The sequence below is a fragment of the Malania oleifera genome, chromosome 9 (genome assembly GCF_029873635.1).
Source record: "Malania oleifera isolate guangnan ecotype guangnan chromosome 9, ASM2987363v1, whole genome shotgun sequence".
NCBI lineage: Eukaryota > Viridiplantae > Streptophyta > Magnoliopsida > Santalales > Ximeniaceae > Malania > Malania oleifera.
Window position 1 is genome coordinate 37,061,673 of NC_080425.1, and position 24,891 is coordinate 37,086,563.

The window sequence follows — 24,891 nt, forward strand, 5'->3', positions numbered from 1 at the left end:
CCTAATCAACTGGATAAAATTTGAAGAACCTATTTGAAAAAGGGAGCATAAATTTCCAAAGTCAAAATTTGAAAATTCTTTATATCTTTTTAATTCAAATTGGTTTTGATGAATTTGGCAAGTTGTTAGAATATAACAAATCAAAAGATGCAGTCTTTTGTTTGTGTTGTTATCTTATGAGACGAGAACAAAGAGGTGATGACTTTTAATTAGATATGGTTTATCAAACTAGAAAAAAAAAAAAAAAAGATTGTGAGTTCATATTGGAGGTTCTAGCAGTGTACATAGTCAAGCAACCATATCAAACTAAACAAGAATATAGGATTCACTTGATTGCAATAATTGATGGTATTTATTTTCTTTTACGTCAAGGGTTAGCATTTTGACATCATGACGAATCCGAGAATTCAAGTAATTGAGGTAACTTTCTTGAACTTTTATACTTTCTTACTAATCACAGTGCGTTTATTTATAAAATTTTGAAAAACGCTCGAGGAAAACTCAAGTTACTCTCCCCTAAGATCCAGATTGATATTGTTAGTGCTACAACTAGTGAGGCTATTTGCTCAATTATTAATGATCTTGGTGATGAGATATTTGCAATTTTAATTGATGAAACTCCTTATATTTCAATCAAAGAGCAAATGGCCATTATTTTCGCGCTATGTGGATAATGATGGGTGTGTCATTCAATGCTTTATTACCCTTGTTCATGTCTTATATGTAGAGACCTAGGAAATATAGTAATAAAAATAATTAAAAAAGGAGGAAATTCGGTTTGGTGAAGACCAAACCGTCGACGGTTTGGAGAGGGGCGCAGAAAACCATCAATGGTTTTGTATTTACCGCGAGCCAATTATAGGTTAAATGTTAAATTAAAAAAAAGGTGGATTAAGAACCCAAACCGTCAATGGTTTTGTGAGGGGTGCAGAAAACCGTCGATAGTTTTCTCTACAGTGCTGATTATAAGAAAGTACCGCGAGTGTCTTTTGTTAAACAAAACAAAAATCTCTCTCTCTCTTGGGACCCTACGTCCCTAACCTCCTTCTCTCTTTGATTTCAGCTTCATTCTAGTTCGGATCAATAATCTGGAACCACCACGAGGTTCATGGGATGATTCTCTGCAACTTAACCGGAGCAGATCGTTGAGTTGAGGTTCCGAGGCACCACTCCAAAACTGAGGTAAGGGTGTTAAATATTAGTTTTATTAGTAATTTGGAGTGTTTGGAGCCTAGGAAATGCTGCATGATAAATATTCTAAGAGTTAAGTTGATTACTTTGGAGAAAATGTAATTTCAGGCTTTTGAACTTTGAACGCTGTGGGGCATGGATTTAGGATTGTTAGCAGGCCTTTTAGTAAACCAAGTAAAGGGAATAAATCATAACAGTTATTTTTGAAATTACTAGTTGAGTAATTATGTGAAAAGGAAATTATGATAGTTTTCCTGTGAACATTGTGACGTAAATATCAGATGAAATTGTGCAGCATAAGGAACATAAATAATATTTTATACTAGAATTGTGATAAAATGGAATAAATATGCACATGTTTTGGAATGGAAAGAAATGAGAATATGAGATATATTGATATGATGATACTGAAATGAAAATATGAGAAATAAAGATATGTTTTATAGAAATGATGAAATGTGATATGTAGAAATAGTTTTTACTGTAAATGAGGAAACGTGTTATATCGATATGCTTTTAGAGAGATATGTTAAAATGTGAGATAAAGATGTGTTTTATTTGAAACGATGTTATACGTGATATAAGATATGTTGGTATAAAAATATTGAATTGAGCTATATACTGATATGAGATGAAATATGAACGGGAATGATGAAATGAAGCAAAAAATGATGAGAATATTACTGATGTGATGTTATGTTCCAACATACTGAAATGTGAACACTGAAATGTGAATATTGCAATGTGAATATTGTAATGTGAATATTGAAATGTGAATATTGTAATGTGAATACTGTAATGTGAATGTTGAAATGTGAATATGGAAATGTGGAAATGAGAACCTTGATGGACTAGAATATTTCTAAAAGCATGGTACCGTTGCTAGCAAGGTGTTAGTGCAACGATACGGTCTCATGGAGAGTGTGGTGTGGCAGTTGTTTGGGTCAATGAGAAGGGTAGAGATGCCCTTGGAGTCCGGACTGGGCATAGGCAAGCCAATCGTACTATAGACATGTACGTGGTTTCATTATTTTGATCTAACCAAGTAGGCCAACCACGGTTAGGTTCAGCCTTTGGGTTGCATGACCCTGATCATTGGGGGGAGGGGGAGGAAGCATGACGTGGAGAATATCCTCAGGGTAGTCCTGAGTTACAGACAAGATGTGTATTGGTTACCGTGGATAGTCATGAGTTAGATTGTGAAAGGAAAATGAGAAATGAAATAGTGTGGATTTAATGGTATAAATAATTAGGGTGAATTAAAACGCTCCACCTAAAGGCTTACTGAGTAAGGTGACTACTCTAATAAGTATTAGTTGCAGTCACACCCAAGTTAATCAGGCAAAGTTACAAATGATATCAAAGCAGAGGGGCGTTACATGTATGGGCGTGTAATCTCCCCTATCTTCGGGAACTTCGCTGATAAATATTGGTTGTACATGTAAGAGTATGTGAAAAGGTATCAAAGCTTATAAAATTATGTTCTATAATTATACGATTATGAGTACATAGTTGTATATTTTCTCGGATGATATAATCACTTAAATGAGTATTTTATGATATAACTAAACTCATGTGCCACACATTGTAAATAATTTATTCCATCTTACTAAGAGTTGTCTCACCCAAATATTTAAATATTTTAGGGAACCATAACTAACCAAGAGATAGAGCTCCGTGATAGAGGAGAGCTGATACCCTGATAGTCAAGGTAAGTATTTTGTGTTGTGGATCTATTTGTGTAATCCCCTAGAGAATGTTATGGATTTTTGGGTTATGTATGGATGTATAGAACTCCGGTTATTTGTATTCTAGATAGTATGTAAATATTGGCTTCCATTGTTAGGAATGTGTGTATATGATGAAATGATTATCCGGTACCCTATTTCGGGTTGGGTTATGTTGATATGGTATTAGAGTTTGTGACATGGCAGATGATTGATTTATTGATTATTGTATATATAAAAAAAAATATGTATGAAAAATCAAGGCATCACAGTTTGGTATCAGAGCTTAGATTGTTAGGTTTTGCTGATTTTAGTAAACAGCGAAATACAATACCAAAGTATAAGAATAGATTGTGAGGAGAATAGAAGATGGGTAGATTGAGATATGGTTCAGTTGTTGTTAGAGGATGAGATTGGGAATTTAGGGTTCTATCTTGCAGCCTAGAGGCAAGAAATTTTGTGATTGTTTTTGTAGTTTTCCTGGGGTGACGACTTTAGGAAAACTATAGTAAACTATCACTGGTTTTGTTTCTGAGTGGTAGGACTGAATCTTAAATTAGGATTGAGGATGTTAAGATGAATGGTTATAGAAGATTATTTTATGGGTTTTAGTTTGTTGAGTGTATTAGTGGTGTTATGATAATAGAATTCTAAGTCTGTTTTATATCATTTTCACGAAGGAGCTTGGAAGTAGCAGTGCACATGTTGGAGGTGATGAGGTAGGGCCTTCCAGTATGGGCGAGGGAGACACCGATGCAATGATACGTAGCGTCACCCAACAGATGATGATAGAGATGGCTAGGAGCTTAAGGGAGCGGAGCTACACGATTAAGCAGTTCAACGGAATGAAACCCCCGTCGTTCTACGGAGGAGCCGATCCATTAGTGGCAGAGAATTGGATTCAGGATATTGAGGACATGTTGGCAGTGCTCCCTTGTACCGAGGAGTAGAAAGTATCCTTTGCTACATTCAAGTTGATAGGGGAGGCAAAATGTAGTAAGCTGGGAAAAAGAATTTTAAATTTAATTAAGATTAACTATAATTAATTAATTAATTAAATTAAGTAATATGATGATTATATATACGCATAAATATATATAAGGTTAGGTGATGTATATAGTTATATATATATATATAATATTAATATAATATATTAAATGTATATAAGTAAAATTATATAATGATATATGTAAAGAAAAGTTTCCTGATGACTTAGGAAACTTCAAAGTTAATTTGTAGAGAGAGCTTCTCTGCGCTCACTCTCTCCTGCTCTCGTCTCTCTCCTCTGCCTTCTCTCTCTCTCTCTCTCCTCATTTTCTCAGCAAATATTTGGCCGATCAAAAAATAAAAAATACTATTGGGTTCCATTCTCCGCCACCGACATTCCTACCAAAGTAGATTTTTCGTGGGAGCATTGTAGGCACCACTCGTGGGGGTAAGGTAAACCCACTCTTTCTCCTCAATTTCTCTTAAATTTTTAGCTTAACTGACGATCTGAAACCACCATGTAGTTCTAGAAGTGTTTCTCTATAAGTCTAGTAGAGCGGATTTTTGAATTGGGTTTTCCAGGCACCAATCCAAAGTTAGGGTAAGATTTAGGAAATTGAGCAAATTTGTGATTTTTGGTAATTAAATTATTTATTTAAAGTTTATAAGTTTAGGAAACGTTGAAAAGAATGGTATTTTATTTGGGGTGGTATTGATAAACTATGATTTTTGAATTCAGGATTTGAGTGAGTGCCGCGGGTATAATTCGGGATCCCTACAAGTGTAGTTCAGGAAACCAAGTAAGGGGAATATATTAAGCTAGTAATTTTGCGAATTTACCGGTTAAAGTAGAAAAATAATATGTGTAAGTATATGTTTATTATGCAAATTTTAGAAAAGCCAACCATTCTAACTGTGATTTTGAGCCTAGGGTTATGTTATTAGTTCTTATTTGTGAAAATAGAATGATGAAAGTATGAATTTTCTAGATAATTGTGGAGATAATTAAACGTGCATTTTTAGTAATGTGAACGATGAATGTGGGTTGGCGTATTTTTAGTAAATGTATAAATATGTGTATTATTCTAAATTGTGTGGCACGAGTAAAAAGAATATATTGCGATGAATTATGATATATATATATATATATATATATATTTATAAGATGTTGGAAATACTGAAATGCGTTGAGAATATTTATTGTGTGTGATTGTTGAATTAGAGTTGAATGTGAATGTTAAATTGCAAGTTATGGTTTGAGAACTTCGGTGGATTGTGGTTTTGTGTTTATGCACAGTACTGTTGCGCATGATTTCTGAAGAACTAGTGCACCCACACATCTCGTGGAAAGTGTGGAGACGGGATGGTCAATTGTGCTGTGTAGGGTAGAGTTCCCCTTGGAGTCTAGACTAGTGTGGAAAGTCAATCCGACTTACAATCTGAAGGCGTTGTTTTTTTTTTTTTATTTAACTTTGGTGGGCCGACCAGGGTTAAGTCTAGCCTTCGGGCCGCACAACCTGTCATGGGGGGAAGCATGACAATGTGTTATCCATCTGGTAGTGAGTTCTAAATGCATAATTGTTAATTTAACTAGTGAATAAAATGAGAACAAAATATAGGAATGCAGGCGAGAATACAGAGAAAGTGAAATGTGAATGTGAAATGGGGAAGTGAGATTTATGTGATGTGAAATACTGAGAAGTGTGGAAACTATGAACTTGAAAAGATGAATAATAAAGAGATAACAGACACAAAGTAAAGTAATAAATGTATTATATATTGTAGTATTATATGTATTTGAGACAAGGCAAACTCTCCACCCGAGGGCTTGCTGAGAAAGGCGAGTGCCCTGATAGGTATTAGATGTGGTCATTCGGGCTGCATTACGTATTAGGCCAGAGGGAAGCTACTTGTATGGACAAGTAATCTTCCATATCCTCGAGAACCTTCTCTAATAAATAATTGTGTGAATATGTGTGAATACGAGATAAACTATCCACCTGAGGGCTTATCGAGTAAGGCAAGTGCCCTAATATGCTTCAGTTGTAGCCATCAGTTGCATAAGGTATTAGAGCAGAGGGGTGCTACTTGTATGGGCAGGTAATCACCTCAAACCTTGAGAAACTCTTGTTAATAAAATACGTTGCATATGTGTGAGTAGGGACAAAGAATGATTTCATAATTATGGATTAATTTGTAAATGATGATTTTATTTTGTACACAAACCTCATGATAGCCACACACTGGTATTAATCTATTCCATCTTACTAAGATGTGTCTCACTCGTTATACAATTCACCTTTTCAGGACCTCTGCATGATCGAGCTTAGCGAGCTCGGGGCTGGATTTGTTGGCATAGCATTTTAGAGAGAGGGTACATATTTTGGTTGTATTTTTGGTTTATGTTTTTTTAGTTTTCTAAGATATATATGGATACTGAATGTTGGGAAATACTGTTTTGGGATGTTTATATAGTACTCTAGTATATTATTAAGGATATTTAGTTATTTTTTTTATGCGTGATTAAGGTTATGGTATCAGACACAAGTGATTGAATCACATCACACCTTAGACCCCACTTAGCGAGTTCGAGGCATGACAGAGTGGTATTAGAGCTTTAGGTTGTTAGGTTTTGTAGACTCTAGGTTAGATTAATACTAGAGTATAGGATCGAGTTAGGATGAGGATAGGAATGGGTAGATTAAGATACTGTTAGGAATTTTGAGTTGTTTTTCATAAGCTTGGGGCAGAAATCCCTTGATGGTCTTTTGTGTTTTTCTCGAGAAGTAGCTAGTTTCAAAAAACCATAGTAAATCCATCGACGGTGATGTTTCTAAGCATTGACTCCTATTTTTGACGTTTATTGATTTTTTTTTCAGTTTTATATTTGTATCCTGACTGGTGCGGACATTGCCTGTGGCGCAGAAGCAGGTAATAAATTTATATTATGAGATAAGCAATAGTTATTTTATGTTTTAGATTAATGTAGTTATTTGTAGTTATAAAGTATATTGCAAAATGTGCTATGGGGTGGTTCATTAATAATAGAATTTAAATAGAATTATCAATTCACAAATTTCGAGGACGAAATTCTTTTAAGGATGGATGAATGTAGTAACCCGGGAAAAAATTAAAATTAAATTAAGATTAATTATAATTAATTAATTAATTAATTATTATTAAATTGAATTAATTAAATTAAGTAATATGATGATTATATATATGCATAAATATATATAAGGTTAAGTGGTGTATATGTTATATATATATATATATATATATATATATATGTATGTATATATAATATTAATACAATATATTAAATGTATATAAGTAAAATTACATAATGATATATGTAAAGAAAAGTTTCCTTATGATTCAGAAAACTTCAAAGTTGATTTGTAGAGAGAGCTTCTCTGCGCTCACTCTCTCGTGCTCTCGTCTCACTCCTCCGCCTTCTCTCTCTCTCTCTCTCTCTCTCTCTCTCTCTCTCTCTCTCTCTCTCTCTCTCTCTCTCTCTCTCTCTCTCTCTCTCCTTATTTTCTCGGCAAATACTTGGCCGATCAGAAAATAGAAAATACCGCTGGATTCCATTCTCCGCCACCAACATTCCTACCGGAGTGGATTTTTCATAGGAGTGTTGTAAGATCACTCCTCGGGTAAAGTAAACCCACCCTTTCTCCTCAATTTCTCTCAAATTTTCAGTTTAACTGACGATCTGAAACTGCCAAGTGGTTCTAGGAGCGTTTCTTTACAAGTCTAGTAGAGTGGATTTTTGAATTGGGTTTTTCAGGCACCAATCCAAGGATAAGGTAAGATTTAGGAAATTGAGCAAATTTGTGGTTTTTGGTAATTCAATTATTTATTTGAATTTTATGAGTTTAGGAATTGGGGAAAAGAATTGTATTTTATTTGGGGTGGTATAGACAAACTAGGATTTTTGGATTCAGGGTTCGGATGAGTGTTGCGGGTATAATTTCGGGATCCATGCAAACGTAGTTCAGGAAACTACGTAAGGGGAATAGATTAAGCAAGTAATTTTGCGAACTTACTGGTTAAAATGGAAAACTAATATGTGTAAGTATATATTTATTATGCAAATTTTAGAAAAGCCAACCATTTGAACTATGATTTTGAGCCTAGGGCTTTGTTATTAGTTATTATTTGCGAAAAATGGAATGATGAAAGTATGAATTTTCTAGATAATTGTGGAGAAATTTAAATTTGTATTTTTAGTAATATGAATGATGAATGTGGGTTAGCGTATTTTTTGTAAATGTATAAATATGTGTATTATTCTAAATCATGTGGAATAATAGAATATATTACAACGAATTATGATATATATTTATGAGATGTTGGAAATACTGAAATGCGTTGAGAATATTAATTGTGTGTGATCATTGAATCCGAGTTGAATGTGGATATTAAATTGCAAGTTATGGTTTGAGAACTCCGGTGGATTGTGGTTTCATGTTTATGCATAATACTATTGTGCTTGATTTCTGAAGAGCTGCACCCACACGTCTCGTGGAGAGTGTGGAGATGAGATGATCGATTGTGCTGTATAGGGTGGAGTTCCCCCTAGAATGCGGACGAGTATGGGAAAGCCAATTTGACTTACAGAGTGAAGAGGTTATTTTTTTTATTTAACTCTAGTGGCCCGACCAGGGTTAAGTCCAGCCTTCGGGCCGCACAACCCGTCTTGGGGGGAAGCATGACAATGTGTTATCCATCTAGTAAATGCATAATTTTTAATTTAACCACTAAATAAAATGAGACCAAAATATATGAATGTTGGCGGGAATACAGAGAAAGTGAAATGTGAATATGAAATGTGGAAGTGAGATTTATGTGATATGAAATACTAAGAAGTGTGAAAACTGAGAACTTGAAAAGATGAATAATACAGAGATAACAAACATAGAGTAAAGTAATAAATGTATTATATATTGTAGTATGTATTTGGGGCGAAGTAAACTCTCCGCCCGAGGGCTTGCTGAGAAAAGAGAGTGCCTTGATAGGTATTAGATGTGGTCATACCAAGCTACATAGTGTATTAGGGCAGAGGGAAGTTACTTGTATAGACAGATAGTCTTCCCTATCCTCGGGAACCTTTGCTGATAAATAATTGTGTGAATGTGTATGACAAGAGATAAACTATCCACATAAGGGCTTACCGAGTAAGGTAAATGCCCTAATATGCTTCAGTTGTAACCATAGGTTGCATAAGGTATCAGAGTAGAGGGGTGCTACTTGTATGGGCGGGTAATCACCTCAATCCTTGGGAAACTCTCGTTAATAAAATAAGTTGCATGTGTGTGAGTAGGGATAGAGAATGATTTCATAATTATGGATTAATTTGTAAAGGATGATTATATTTTATACAAAAACCTCATGATAGTCACACACTGGTATTAATATATTTCATCTTACTGAGATGTGTCTCACTCGTTATACAATTCATCTTTTTAGGACCTCCGCGTGATCGAGCTTAGCGAGCTCAGGGGTGGATTTGTTGGCATAGCATTTTAGAGAGAGGGTATAACTTTGGAAATATTTTTGGGCTGCATTATATTTATGTTTTCTAAGTTGAATTTTGGTGAATACTGGGTGTTGGAGAATACTTTTTAGGATATATATAGAACTCTAGTATTTTATAAAGGATGTTAGTTTATTTTTCCACTGCATAATTGATGTTATAGTATCAGATACAGGTAAATGGAACACGTGGCACCCGGGATCCACCTGGTGGGTTCTAAGCGTCACACACAAACGCTGGTGGAGATCAATGAGGCTGTTAGAAAAGCAAATACCTGAACCTATAATGTTGACCTGGAGCCGCTTTAGGGTGTTTTTTTTTCAAGTGATACTTCCCTGCTACAATCAGAAGCGTGAAGGTAGCAAAGTTTTTGCATTTGACAAGGGGTAGATGATGGTACAACAGTATGCTACCAGATTCAGTGAGTTATCCCAGTTTGCCCTGTATATGGTGCCAGATGATAAAAAGAAGGTGAGAAAATTTAAGGAGGGTCTAAGATTGAGTTTGTACGAGTAGGCCATTGGTTTTCTGGTCCAGATCTTCTTAGAGCTGGTAGATAAAGCTACAGTGATTGAGACTGGCCTATAGAGAGGTGCTGGAGCACAAAGCGAGAGAAAGAGACCCACGCCTCCCGATTTCTAGGCAGGTTCTAGCCAGGGACCTTGGAGGAGGCAGGATAGCAGAGGAGGTTGGAGACAGGGGATGGGAAATCGAAGGATACAAGGCAGATCGATGCCCCCTCTCTATCCCAGATGCTACAGGAGCCACTCGGGAGAGTGTCGAGTCAGAGAGATGGTATGTTACAGATGCTATCAGCTTGGCCACATTGCGAGAGACTGCCGAGCACTGCCAGTAAATGTGCCTACTCCTAGACCATACTGAGGAGGTCACTAGGCACCCCGAGGCAGTCAGTAGGGGAATACCACCCCAGCACGGGTTTATGCTTTGACACCGAAAGATCTTGAGGCAGCAAAAGATGTCGTGACAGGTATTGTACCAATTATGTCATATAAAGCAATTGTTTTATTTGATTTAGGGGACTCACTCCTTTATAGCCTGGGATTTTACCAAGTTTTGTGGGTTAGAAACTCAGCTGTTAGATGTCAATTTGTCAATGGCTACCCCGACTTGGGCCATTGGGTTATGTAAGAAGGTATCCAAGAACTGTCCAGTCGATATTCAGGCGAGGTCCTTACCAGCTAACTTGGGGGTTTTAGATATGCATAGGTTCGAGGTAATTTTGGGGATGGATTGGCTAGCTGCCCACTATTCCAATATTGACTGTTATCAGAAAGAGGTAGTGTTTAGACCTCTAGAAGAGCAGGAGTACAAATTTGTGGGCTCATGTGTGCGCACCCCACCACAGTTACTATCCACCATTCAGGCGAGGATAACGTTGCTGGAAGGTTGTTAGGGATATTTGGCTTGTGTGAAGGTAGTATCAGAAAGGGAGTTAAGGTTAGAGGATATCTCGGTGGTAAGGAATTTTCTTGATGTATTTCCCGAGGATTTTTTGGGACTACTTCCTAATCCTGAGGTAGAATTTGTTATTGATCTTGTTCCGGGGACAGTGTCGATTTTGAAAGCGTCGTATAGAATAACATTGGCAAAGTTGAGAGAATTGAAGGAACAGTTATAGGAACTGTTAGATAAGGGGTTTATTCAGCCTAGCTTGTCGCCCTGGGGAGTGCCGGTATTGTTTATGAGGAAGAAGGATGGGTCAATAAGAATGTGTATCGACTATAGAGAAATTAATAAAGTGACTATCAAGAATAAGTACCCGCTTCCCCGCATTGATGATTTATTTGATCAGTTACAGAGGACACAAACATTCTCTAAGATTGATTGACGATTTGGGTACCATCAGGTGAAGGTTAGGGTAGAGGATGTGCCAAAGACAGCGTTCAGGACTCAGTATGGCCACTTCTGATTCTTGGTTATGCCATTCGGATTGACAAATGCTCCTACAGTGTTTTTGGATATGATGAACAAGGTTTTCCACGAGTATTTGGACCAGTTCGTGGTAGTGTTTATTGACGACATAGTTGTGTATTCAAAGAGCCCAGAGGAACACAAAGAACATCTGAGGATAGTCTTCAGGTGCTGAGAGAGAGAAAACTGTATGTGAAATTCAAGAAGTGCAAATTCTAGCTGGAGCAAGTTACCTTCCTTGGACACGTGGTATCCAGGGGTGGTATTTTGGTGGATCAAAGTAAGATCGAGGTGGTAGTCGACTGGGTGTGACCTAAGGATGTGCAGGAAATCAGAAGTTTCCTAGGATTGGCTAGGTACTACCGCAGATTTGTTGAGGGCTTCTCCAAATTATCAGGTCTTTTGACAAGATTGACTAGAAAAGATGTGAAATTTGAGTGGTTTGATGAATGCAAACGGAGTTTTCAGGAGTTGAAGCAGCGATTCATCATTGCACTAGTTTTAACAATTCCTTCAGGAGAAGAGGGTTTCGTGATTTATAGTGATGCGTTACATAAAGGGCTCAGATGTGTTCTAATGCAGCAGGGGAGAGTTGTAGCATATGCCTCCCGGCAACTGAAAGAATATGAGAAGAATTACCCTACCAATGATCAGGACTTAGTAGCGGTGGTCAACGCGTTGAAAATTTGGAGACACTATCTATATGGGGGTAGGTGTGAGATTTTCACTGATCATAAGAGGCTAATGTACTTCTTCATGTAGAAAGAATTAAATATGAGGCTGAGGAGATGGTTGGAGCTAATAAAAGATTACGATCGTACCATCAGTTACCACCAGGGAAAAGCTAATGTGGTGGCTGATGCTTGGAGCGAGAAATCAGTGGGTTCATCAGTATCTGCAGTGGTGACTCAGCATCCAGTTCAGCTGGATTTGGAAAGACTTGGGGTGGAACTTGTAGAGGGCGATCATCAAGAATTTATTGCCAATTTGGTATTATAGCTGACTCTACAAGAAAGAATTAAAGTTGCTTAGAGAAGTGATGCAGAGTTAGTAAAACTCATAGATCAAGTACAGAATGGTAAAAAGGCATAATTTAGTATCTCAGATGACGGGGCTTTGAGGTTCCATACCCGGTTGTGTGTGTCTGCTGATGCCGAAATTAAGAAAGTTATTCTAGAAGAAGCGCACCGATCCCTGTATATTGTACATCCTGGTAGCACTAAAATGTATAGGGATCTTTGGGAGTCTTTTTGGTAGAGCAATATGAAGAAAGAAATTGTTGAATTTGTAAATCAATGTTTGATATGCCAGCAGGTGAAAGCTTAGCATCAGAGACCGGTGGGAACATTGTAGCCTCTTTTCATTCTTGATTGGAAGTGGGAACACATTTTTATAGATTTTGTCACAGGGTTACCATCGGCACTGCATGGATAGGACGCCATTTGGGTAGTCGTAGATCGACTGACAAAGACTGCCCATTTCCTCCCTATCAAAGTTAACTGCTCCATGAGCATACTGGCAGAGCTGTATATACAAGAGATGGTTAGGCTGCATGGCATGCCAGTATCCATTGTATTGGACCAAGACCCACAGTTCACATCTCATTTCTAGAGGAATTTGCAAGGAGTCATGGGTTCTTAGTTATCATTCAGCACATCATTCCATCCTTAGACAAATGGGCAGACGGAGAGGACTATACAGATACTGGAGGACATGCTACGAGCATATGTGCTGAACTTCGGAGGCCGTTGGATAAAATTCATACCACTAGTCGAGTTTGTTTATAATAACAGCTACTAGGCCAGCATTGAGATGGCACCATATGAGGCGTTATATGGCAGGAAGTGTCGATCCCCATTGTATTAGGAATAGATTGGGGAAAAACAGATTTTGGGGCTAGAGCTGATACAACAAACTCGAGATAAAGTCAGACTCATCAGAGATAGGATTATAACAGCGCAGAGTTGACAGAAGAGTTATGCAAATACTCATCGGCGAGAGTTAGAGTTTGACGTTAGAAATCATGTATTTCTGAAAGTGGCACCAATGAAAGGGGTTATGAGATTTGGAAGGAAGGGTAAGCTGAGCTCTAAGTATATTGGACCATTCAAGATACTTGAAAGAGTAGGTCCAGTTGCCTACAAGTTAGCCTTACTACCAGTCTTATCTAGAATCCATGAAATATTTCATGTTTCTATGTTGAGAAAATACATCACAAATCTCTCCCATGTGATTAGTCATGAGGCACTGGAGCTTAGAGATACTCTGACATATGAAGAAGTGCTAGTGCAGATTTTGGATTGGAAAGAGCAGGAGCTACGCACGAAAAGAATTCCACTAGTAAAAGTGTTATGGCGCAATTATGCAGTTGAGTAAGTTTTGTGGGAATTAGAGGAACAAATGTGCCAGAGATACCCACACCTATTCAGTGGAACCCAAGGTTGAAGTGGAAAAAAGAAAAGTGAATAACAATGTATGTATTTTGATTTGTATAGTGTAGTGTAGGATAGATAGTGTTTTTGGTTCTAAGATATGAATGGCTTTGGGAGAATTTTCTTTGAATAATTGTAATCTCCCAGAACCCTCCCTTGTAACCACGGTATTCCTCCACCATAAGTGAAGGTAATTAATAAAATTGTGGTGTTTCTCTTTAAGAATAGAAAATGTGATAGATAGCAAAAATCGAGGACGAATTTTTTATAAGGAGAGGAGAATGTAGAGACCCAGGAAATATAATAATAAAAATAACTTTAAAATGAGGAAATTCGGTTTAGTGAAGACCAAACCATCAACAATTTGGAGGGAGTCGCAGAAAATCGTTGATGATTTTGTATTTACCGTGGGTCGGTTACAGGCAAAACGATAAAAAAAAAAAAAAGCGGGTTATGAGCCCAAACCGTCAATGGTTTTGTAAGGGGTGTAGAAAACCATTGACGATTTTCTCTGCAATGCTGATTATAAGAAAGTACTGCAAGCGTCATTTGTTAAACAAAATAAAAATCTCTTTCTCTCTCTCTCTCTCTTAACCTTATGGCCTTAACCTCCTTCTCTTTTTTATTTCGGCTTCATTCTAGCCTGGATCAATAATCCGGAACAACCATGAGGTTCGTGGGATGATTCTCTATAACTTAACTTGAGCGGATCGTTGAGTTGAGGTTCCGAGGCACCACTCCAAAACTAAGGTAACAGTGTTAAATATTGGTTTTATTGGTAATTTGGAGTGTTTGGGAGCCTAGGAAATGCTATATGATAAATATTCTGGGAGTTGAGTTAATTAATTTGGGGAAAATGTAATTTTAGGGTTTTGAACTTCGAACGTTGTGGGGTGTGGATTTAGGGTTGTTAGCAGGTCTCTTACTAAGTCAGTTAAGGGGAATAAATTATAATAGTTATTTTTGAAATTACTGGTTGAGTAATAATGTGAAAAGGAAATTATGATATTTTCCTTGTGAATATTGTATCGTGAATATCATATGAAATTGTGTGGAATGAGGAACGTAAATAATTTTTTATACTAAAATTGTGATAAAATGGAATAAATATGGATATGTTTTGGAATGGAAAGAAATGAGAATATGAGATATATTGATATGATGATACCAAAATGAAAATATGAAAAGTAAAGATATGTTTTATAGAAATGATGAAACGTGATATGCAAAAATGGTTTTTACTATAAATGATGAAACATGTTATACCAATATGCTTTTAGAGTGATATGTTAAAATGTGAGATAAAGATGTGTTTTATTTGAAACGATGTTATACGTGATATAAGATATGTTGGTACAAAAATATTGAATTGAGTTATATACTGATATGAGACGAAATATGAACGGGAATGATGAAATGAAGCAGAAAATGATGAGAATATTACTGATGTGATGAAATATACCAACATTTTGAAATGTGAACACTGAAATGTGAATATTGCAATGTGAATATTGAAATGTGAATATTGCAATGTGAATATTGAAATGTGAATATTGCAATGTGAATACTACAATGTGAATATTGAAATGTGAATACGGAAATGTGAATATGGAAATGTGGAAATGAGAACCCTGATGGACTGGCATATTTCTGAAAGCACGGTACCGTTGCTAGCGAGCTTTTAATTCAACCACACGGTCTCGTGGAGAGTGTGGCGTGGCAATCGATTGGGCCAGTAAGAAGAGTAGAGATGCCCCTGGAGTCCAAACTAAGCGTAGGTAGGCCAATCGTACTACAAACAAGTTGTTTCATTATTTTGATCTAACTGCATAGGCCAACTGCAATTAGGTCTAGCCTTCGGGCTGCACAACCCTGATCATGGGGGGAAACATGACGTCAAGAATATCCTCAGGGTAGCCCTAAGTTACAGACAGGATGTGTATTAGTTACCGTGGATATTCTTGAGCTAGATTGTGAAAAGAAAATGAGAAATGAAAGAATGTGGATTTAATGGGATAAATAATTAGGGCGAAGTAAAACACTCCGCCTGAGGGCTTACTAAGTAAGGTGAGTGCCCTGATAAGTATCAGGCGCAACCACACTCGAGTTAATTGGGTAAGGTTACAAACAATATTAGAGCAGAGGGGCGTTACATGTATGAGCGTGTAATCTCCCCTATCATCGGGAACTTCATTGATAAATATTGGCTATACATGTAAGAGTATGTGAAAAGGTATCAAAGCTTATAAAATTATGTTCTATAATTATACGATTATGAGTACATAGTTGCATATTTTCTTAGATGATATAATAACTTAAATGAGTATTTAATGATATAACTAAATTCATGTGCCACACGCTGTAAATAATTTATTCCGTATTACTGAGAGTTGTCTCACCCAAATATTTAAATATTTCAGGGAACCGTAACAGACCAAGAGATAGAGCTCCATGATAGAGGAGAGCTGATAGCCTGATAGTCAGGGTAAGTGTTTTGTGTTGGGGATTTATTTGTGTAATCCCCTAGAGAATGTTATGGATTTTTGGTTGTGTATGGATGTATAGAATTTTGGTTATTTGTATTTTGGATAGTATGTAAATATTGACTTCCGCTGTTAGGAATGTGTGTATATAATGAACTGATTATCCAATACCCTATTTCGGGTCGGGTTATGTTGATATGGTATCAGAGTTTGTGACGTGGCAGATGATTGATTTATTGATTATTGTGTGTGTGCGCGTGTGTGTGTATATATATATATAATTGTATGAAAAATTAGGGCGTCACATTAGTTATTGCTACTATGTCACTTAAAGCTGTTATTGACTCCTTATTTTCAAGACATAGGTTTAGTTTATCTAGAGTTCGTGGACTAGGTTATAATGGAGCAAGTAACATTCAAGGGGAACTTAATACCCATCTAACTGCAAACGGGAAATTATAGTAAAAGGCGGCTAGGGTTTTCTCCATCTCGCAGCCCCCATCACGTCCTCGCCCAACAAAGAAAGGCCGAAGGTCCTTACAGGTTCTCCCATCTTCGACTCCGGCCACCAACAACTACCCCCCCTCCTCTGCTGTCATCACCACATGCATTGCTGGAGCAGGAGAGTGCCGCAGGGACGGAACCAAAATAGACCGTCGTCGCTGGAGCAGAAGCGCGCAGCAAGGATGGAGCTAGTGCCGACACCGCGCAGGTTTGTCGAGGCCAACATCACAGCAGTGGCAAGCCAACTAGCTCTCTCTCTAGGGTCGTCCAAGGAGGAGGTCTGTCTTCTCCAGCGCCACATCCAGCGCTTCGAATCTCCAGTGCGCCAGTGGCAACATTGCTCGTTAGGGAGTAGGTTTTCGCCTCCAGCGTTGGCAGCGATATCGGCGTTGCTACGAGGAGGCTTGGGGAAAAGATGAAGTGGTGACGGCGAATCTGCGTGAGTGACATACGGTGACGGCAGACGTAGGTCTATAGGACTGCAGGTTTGGTTTTTTATTTTTTATTTATTATTTTTATTTTCTTTTTGGCAGTCAATATGGAAAACAAGTAATTTTTTAGACATGACTGAGCCATCTTCGGTAGCTGTTACCGTAGGGTTGAGGGGAGGTGTCGATACTAGTATACAGGAGATAGGGAGTGGTTCGGGGGATGTTAAGGTCAAAAAGGGGGAAGGTTTTGCTGGGGGAGAAATCGTTTGCGGAAGCCTTGAAGAAGCCAATTCCATCTTCAAAATTCAAAATCCCATTGACGAAATTGGAACTAATTAATGGAGAATTAGGTTTTTTTTTCTCGGATGTGGAGATGGAAAAGGCTGTGGAGGATCTGAAGTTTGCATTGGTGCTTAAATTTCTTTCTGCAAAGTCATCTATCGATGTCCTTCGGAGGCATATTATCCAATCCTAGGGTCTCTCTGAAGTTCCCATGATAAGTTTTATGGATAACTACCATGTTCTATTGCATTTGGTAAACGAAAAGGACTACATTCATGCATGGGCACGAGAAGGAAGATAGGTGGCAGGGTGCCAATTTCGGCTTTTTAACTGGTTCGTAAATTTTGATGTCAACAAGGAGCCATCAATCGCACCTCAGTGGATTTTCTTACCAGGTCTGCCTTTACATTTATATAGAATGGACTGTTTACAGAGTTTGGCCACTAGATTTGGCAGATTCTTGGGAACGAAAAATGCCACGTTATATAGAACACGAGCCACGGGTGTGAGATTATGTGTTGAAGTGGATTTGCATAAGGGTTCTATGGAGGGTTTTCCATTGGCGGTAGGACAAAAATAGAATTGGCAAAGGGTAATATATGAGAAGAGGGGTTTCTATTGTAACAAATGTTGTAGGCCCTACTGAAGTAGTATGCCGGTTTGGAGTTAAGCCTAAGGATAAAAGGAAGGTAGGTATGAGGAAGGAGGTAGATGGTATGGTTTGGAAAGAAATGGGTAGAAAATAGAATATGATAGTTGAAGAGGAAGGTCCTATTTTGAAGAATCAGGAGCAACGGGTGGAGGAGAAGAAGGATGGAAACATGAATGGTCCGTCGAAGGTGATTGTGAAAAATAAAGAAATTGTGAATGAGGTTAATAATGTGGGTACTAAAAAAGTGAAGGAAGTTAATTTGGTAGAGAAGAATAGTGGAGAGAAAGTCGATCATTGTAAAGACCAGAAGTCAGGGGTGGTAGGGGTGCAAGTAGAATTGTGAGATTGTTTCTAGGTCTGCTCAAGAAATCGGAGTTGTTTATGAAGGGGGGAGGGGAAAAGTTGAAAAGGATAAGGATAGAGAGTTGATTTTAGTGAAGGAGATGGATGAAAGAGAGGGGGAAGTCGAGGTGTGTTATCTAAGGGAGATTTGGAGATTTGCATTGATACTCTAAAAGAATATTATTCGGATCCAGGTAATGTGATAGTGGGTGAATCGGAAGGAAGAAATAAAGATGATGGACAAGTGAGAAAGTCTAAGAGGTCTAAGTTAGTACCTTAAAAGTTGAACCTATGATTGACAAAATTATGTTTTGGAATATAAGAGGGTTGGGCACGTCGAAGAGAAGATTGAAACAAATTGTGGAGGATCAGAAAGTTTCGATTTTGGCAGTCTCGGAACCTTTTCAAGATATAGAAAAGATACGAAGGTGGGCGATGTATTTGCAATTTTCTAACTTTTGCTCTAATGTAAAGGAAGGTGGGAATATTTGGTTGTTCTGGAAAGATGATGTTCAAGTGGATTGGATGGGTACCTTAAATCAATGTGTGACGGTTTTGTTAACAAAGGACAAAAGGCTCTCTGCTTCTTACTTTTGTATATGCTAAATGTTATCATATTGAGAGAAGAGATTTATAGGAAGAGCTTCAAGGGATGTAGAGTGTTGATGTGGCTTGGGTTGTTATGAGAGATTTTAATGTAATTCGGTTAGATAAGGAAAGGGTGGGAGGTAGACCTCGCTTGGGTTCGTCTATGGCTGAATTCAATGGTTGTATTAATAGTTGTGGGTTATTGGACCTCAAATTTGAAGAAAGTCAATTTTCATGGTGTAACGGCCAACAAGGTTTGAGAAGAAATTTGGCGAAATTGGATAGGGTGCTTATTAATAATGTTTTTTCTATAAAATACGGTGAAACTAAGACTTCTTTGTTGAAAAGAAATACTTCAGATCATTCTCCTATCTTATTACAGCTATGTGCGAGTATGGAGAGGTATGGGCCAATGCCTTTTAGGTTTCAGAACATGTGGACGTCACATGGGGATTTTTTGGAAATGGTTGAATCATCTTGGAGAGAACACATTGTGGCGGATTCAAGATTATGTAAATTGGAGGGTAAATTTAAAAGGCTAAAACAAAGGCTTAGGGTGTGGCCTAAACAGATTTTCGGTCGTGTTGGTAGTTTTATTTGAGAGTTAGAGGAAAGGGTGGAAAAATATGAGAATTTACTGCAGACAGAATACTCGAAATCAGTTGAAGAAGAGTTTCTTGTTTCTAAGGCTGAATTGGAGGTTTGCTATAGAAAGGAAGAGGCTAGATTGGCGCAACAAGCAAAGATCATAATTCAAAGTTTTTCCATGCTGTGATTATGCAAAAAAGGCAAAATTCTTGTGTAAATTCAATAACACTTCCTAATGGTTCGGTGTTGGAAAATATGCAGATGGTCCATGATGAGGTTGTGAAGTATTTTGAGCAATTCTTGGGGCAAAATAGTTTCGTGCAAAGGTCAAACCTGGAAGATATCATCCATTCGATAGTTTCTGAGGAGTCTATAGGTCAGCTGAGGGAAGAACCGACTAAGGAGGAGGTTTATGAAGTTGTTTCGTCTATTTCTGTGAATAGTAGCCTAGGATCAGATGGGTTTGGGTCTTCTTTCTATATTACCTTTTGGAAGATTATTAAAAATGATGTGATGGATGTGGTAAGAGAATTCTTCAGAGGTGATATGTTGCCTCAGTATTTTTATTCCTCTTACATAGTGCTTATTCCTAAGGTAAAGGATCCTCAGTCTTTTGATAAATTTCGGTCGATAAGCCTTTGTAACGTAATCTATAAATTTTTTTCCAAAATCTTTGTTGGTAAGCTTTTGTTGGTGATGAGTGATTTAATATCTTTAGAACAAGGTGCTTTTGTGAAAGGGAGGAGTATTTTTGAAAATATAACGCTTACTCAATAGATGACAAAATTATTACATAGGCAGGTGAGAGGAGGTAATACAATGCTAAAGATTGATATGAGTAAAGCGTATGATCGAGTGGAGTGGCAGGTGGTAGATCAGATTTTTCAGGCTCTTGGTTTTCCAGATTGGTTTTGTAAGTTGATCCAGAATTGTATTTCCACTCCATGGTTTTCTATCATGATGCATAACACTTATAGAAGTTTCTTCGGGTCAAAAAGGGGCTTGAGGCAAGGGGATCCATTGTCGCCATATATTTTCATCATCATGGAAGATATTCTTTCTAAATTAATTCAAAAAAAGTTGTCTGAGAAGCGGATTTTACCATTTGCACACTCATGTGGTGCACCTATTATATCGCATTTAATGTACGCGGATGATGTTGTTATTTTTGCTAATTCTAGAAAAAAATCTGTTAGTCAGTTAATGGAGATGATTAAGGAATATGAAAACTAGATAGGCCAAAGGGTGAATAAAGATAAATCAACTATTTTTTTCTCAAACAAGTTGGGTGTTCAGAGGAAAGGAGAAATTCTTCAAGAGACTGGTTTTATTGAGGGTAAATTTCCTTTTACGTATTTGGGTGTGCCGATAGTGGATGGTAAATTGAAAGGCTGTCATTTTAACCCTTAAATCCAAAAAATCAGTAAGAGAGTTGAGGGCTGAAAAAGTAGACTGTTGTCTTAAGGAGGTCGTCTTGTTTTGTTGAGACATGTGCTTTCAAGTATGTCATTGCATCTGTTAGCTGTTCTAAATGTACCGAAACTGGTGATTAAAAAGATATAAGGTATGTTTGCTTCTTTTTTATGGGGATTTAAGGATGAAAAAGAAAAAATGAAATGGAGGGCTTGGAGGAAATTGTGTGTTCCTATGGAGGAGGGGGGGCATAAGAGTAAGGGACATTTTGGAAGTGCAATAGTCTTTGTTCATGAAGTTTGGTTGGCATTTTAGTAACGCAAAATTCTTTATGGGCTAGATTTTTTAAAGCTAAATATGTGAAAGTAGGACATATTGCTCTTTTTAGATCGCATGGATCGGACTTTTCCTTTTGGAGAAAAGTTCTACAGGGTATGTATAAACTGTTAAGTAAATCTAAGTGGAAGGTTAGAGAAGGAGATGTAAAATTGTGGTATGATAAGTTTCTAGATTCGGGACCTTTGTTTGCAGATTGTCCAAATGGTGTACAATCTCATATCAAATTAAACGATTTGGTTATCAATAATGCATGGGATGTGGAAAATTTCCAGAGGATTCTAGGGTTTAGTAAAGCGGATGAAGTGATGGAAAAGGTGGGAAATCTTATAAATTCTTCGGACATTCTGTTATGGCTCCCGAAAAAGGATGGTTGCTTTAATACAAAATCCACATGGGATGTTATCAGAGTTAAAGCTCCAAAATTTGATTGGGCTAAGTGAGTTTGGAACAAATGGTTACCGAAGAAAATTTCTATCTATACGTGGAAGGCTACTTTTGAGTGCCTAAGTGTTGATGAAAAGGTGAGAAGGGTGGGGGTTTCACTTGTTTCGGCATGTCATTGTTGTGAGATGAGGCAATCAGAAGATTTGGAGCATGTGTTAAATAAGGGAGACCTTGCTTCTGAGGTTTGGAGGAAGGTTTCAGTGGAGGTAGGTGTTCCTTTCCTTAGGCAACAAAGTTAAAAAGAAAGAGTCCAAATGTGGTTTAATAAGGCTTCCAGGTTCTCTCAACCGGGTTCTTTGATGGGTTTGACTCCTTGTTTAGTAGTTTGGAGGCTGTGGAGAAGGAGATGTGTGGCTAGAATGGGAGGAAAATTAAAGAGTAGTACTGATGTGTGGCTTTCCATTAAGTATTGGGTGGGGGTTTTGAGTAGGAACATGACAGAAATGGTTCAGTTAAAGGATGTTGATTTTCAGATATTGCAGAATCGGGAAGTGTGAATTGTGAATAAAAGAATTAAAACTATGCAAAGTGTGAGATGGCTAAAACCGAGGCAAGGGAGGTTGAAACTAAATTTGGATTGGAGCAACTTGGGGAACCCAGGGTCGGCAGGTGGTGGTGGCATCCTTAGAGACCATACAGGTTCTTTTGTGATTGGTTTTTCAAAATATTTTGGTTCTTGTTCAAATAATGAAGCTGAATTGAGAGTTGTGTTAGAGGGAATAAAGATTTGCAAACATTTGGGCCATACCTATATCGATATTGAATGTGATTCAAATATTGTAGTTAATTGGATAAGAGCTAGGAAGTGCTCCTTGTGGTATTTGTAGGATTTTTGGGAGCAGCTTATTAGTTTATTGGAGGGAGTAGATTTTTCGATAAATCATTGGTATAGAGAAGTGAACAAAGTGGCAGATGCCTAGGCTTGACAAGATGCTATGGGGAGGAATAGTTTGTTTACAAATAGTAGTCAACTCCCTAGAGTTAGCAATGGTTTGTATAAATTGGAGAAGATGGGTATGACTTATATGAGGTATGTTTAGCTGATTTCCTTTTGGTTTAAGCTTATGCTTTATTTTGTTTATCTTTTGTTTTGTTTTGTTTTGTTGCGTGAGGTTTGTTTTGTAGGTTCTGTTTTGTTTTGTTTGTTTGGACTTGTAATTCGGTTTTTGGCTGGATGTTGGTGTTGTTCTTTGGGAGGTTTTTAACATGTTGTCTTTTGTTATCTCCCATTGATTGTCTTGTAACCACAGTATTCCTCCGCCAAAAGTGAGGGGTTATCAATAAATAAATGGAGGTGCCGCCCTTCTTAAAAAAAAAAAGGGGGAACTTAATGTTTTTAAGAGTTTGATCATGAAGGAAATGAATTTACTTTCTATGTTCATTGTTTTTCTCATCAGCTTCAACTAGCACTTATAGTTGTTGCAACAAAAAAAAAAAAAGTTGAAATTGATATGCTTTTTTAATTTGGTTACCAATTTAGCCAATGTGGTTGGTGCTTCACGCAAGTGGCAAGATATTCTTTGAGAAACTCCAACTAGTAAAGTTGTGAGCGCTTTACAAAATGGTGAGCTTTCTAAGGGACGTGGTTTGAATCAAAAGATCATTCCTAAACGAGCCGATGATACTCATTGGAATTTACATTATGGAACTGTAATCAATTTAGTCACTTTGTTTTCTTCCGTAATTGATGCCGATGAAGTTGTTAAAGAATATGGGACTTGCTTAGAACAAATAGCTTAAGCAAGTGCTTTATTGGATTTGATGCAATCTTTTGAATCTGCATTTAAATTACATTTGATGAGAAATATATTGGGACTTACTAATGACTTGTCTCAAGTATTACAAAGAAAATATCAAGATATTATAAATGCTAGGACAATTGTTAAAGTAGCCAAACAACGATTACAATTGATGAGCGATAAAGGATGGGAATCTTTGCTTAATGATGTTTCTTCTTTTTATAGCATTCACAAAATTTTCATTTTAAACATGGATGATGTTTTTGTAACTTAAGGGCAATGTCGCCAAAGGGTAGAACTTATTTCTAATTTGCATCACTTCCAAGTTGAAGTGTTTTATCAAGTAATTCATCGACAACTTCAAGACCTTAATAATCGTTTCACATGAACAAATACTAAATCACTCCTTTGTGTAGTATGCTTTGTCCAGTAAATTCATTTGTTGCTTTTGATGAGCAAAGATTACTCCAACATGCCCAATTCCTACCATATCATATTTCTCAGATGGAGTTAATGGCTCAATCAATGGAGAATAATGTCTTTGATGTGCATTTAGACAATGCATTTTTATGAGTGAAGTGAACTGGTGATCTTTTTAGAAAATTGGTTGAGACAAAGAAGCATATTATGTAGTCTTTGGTGTTTGCTTCTAAATTTAACTTTGATATTACCCGTTGCAACTACAACCGTAGAAGGAACATTCTTAGTCTTGAACATTAAAAAGAGTTGGTTGCGTTATCGCTTGAGAGATGAATGATTAAATGATTGCATGGTTACATATATTGAAAAAATGCATTTGAGAGTGTTGATAATGAGCAAATGGTCAGGTTCCAAAATATGAAGACTCGTTGAGAATAATTATAGAAGAGGTTTGGGGAAGCGTTGATTTGTTTACCTATTTATACTTTTTGTTAGTTTTTTATGCAAGTATTAGGACCAATTAGATTTAAATAAATATGGGAAGTTGATTGTAGTAGCATGTCAGAAGTGTTATTCTATTTTTATTTATTATCGTTAATGAATGGTATTTAAAATAAATATTATTAATGTTAATTGTCAAAGTATTATGTATTAGTGCTTTAATTATTTTCTTGAAAAATACAAAAAAAAAATATTTATATGCATAGTTTTTACCCCCACTAACAAAGGTTTTGGGTTCACCACCCACCACTGTGTCTATATATATAGATATCATGTGCAAACATAATTTTACATAGGGGGCAAATATTTCATCTTGAAGAAAAATTATATATATAATTGTTATTTTCAAAATGT

General features: G+C 37.0%; 1 pseudogene; it reads left to right on the forward strand.

Annotated features, from left to right (window-relative positions):
• The first annotated feature begins 215 nt into the window (after positions 1-215).
• Positions 216-24,373, forward strand: LOC131163426 (uncharacterized; annotated as a pseudogene).
• Positions 24,374-24,891: the final 518 nt, after the last annotated feature.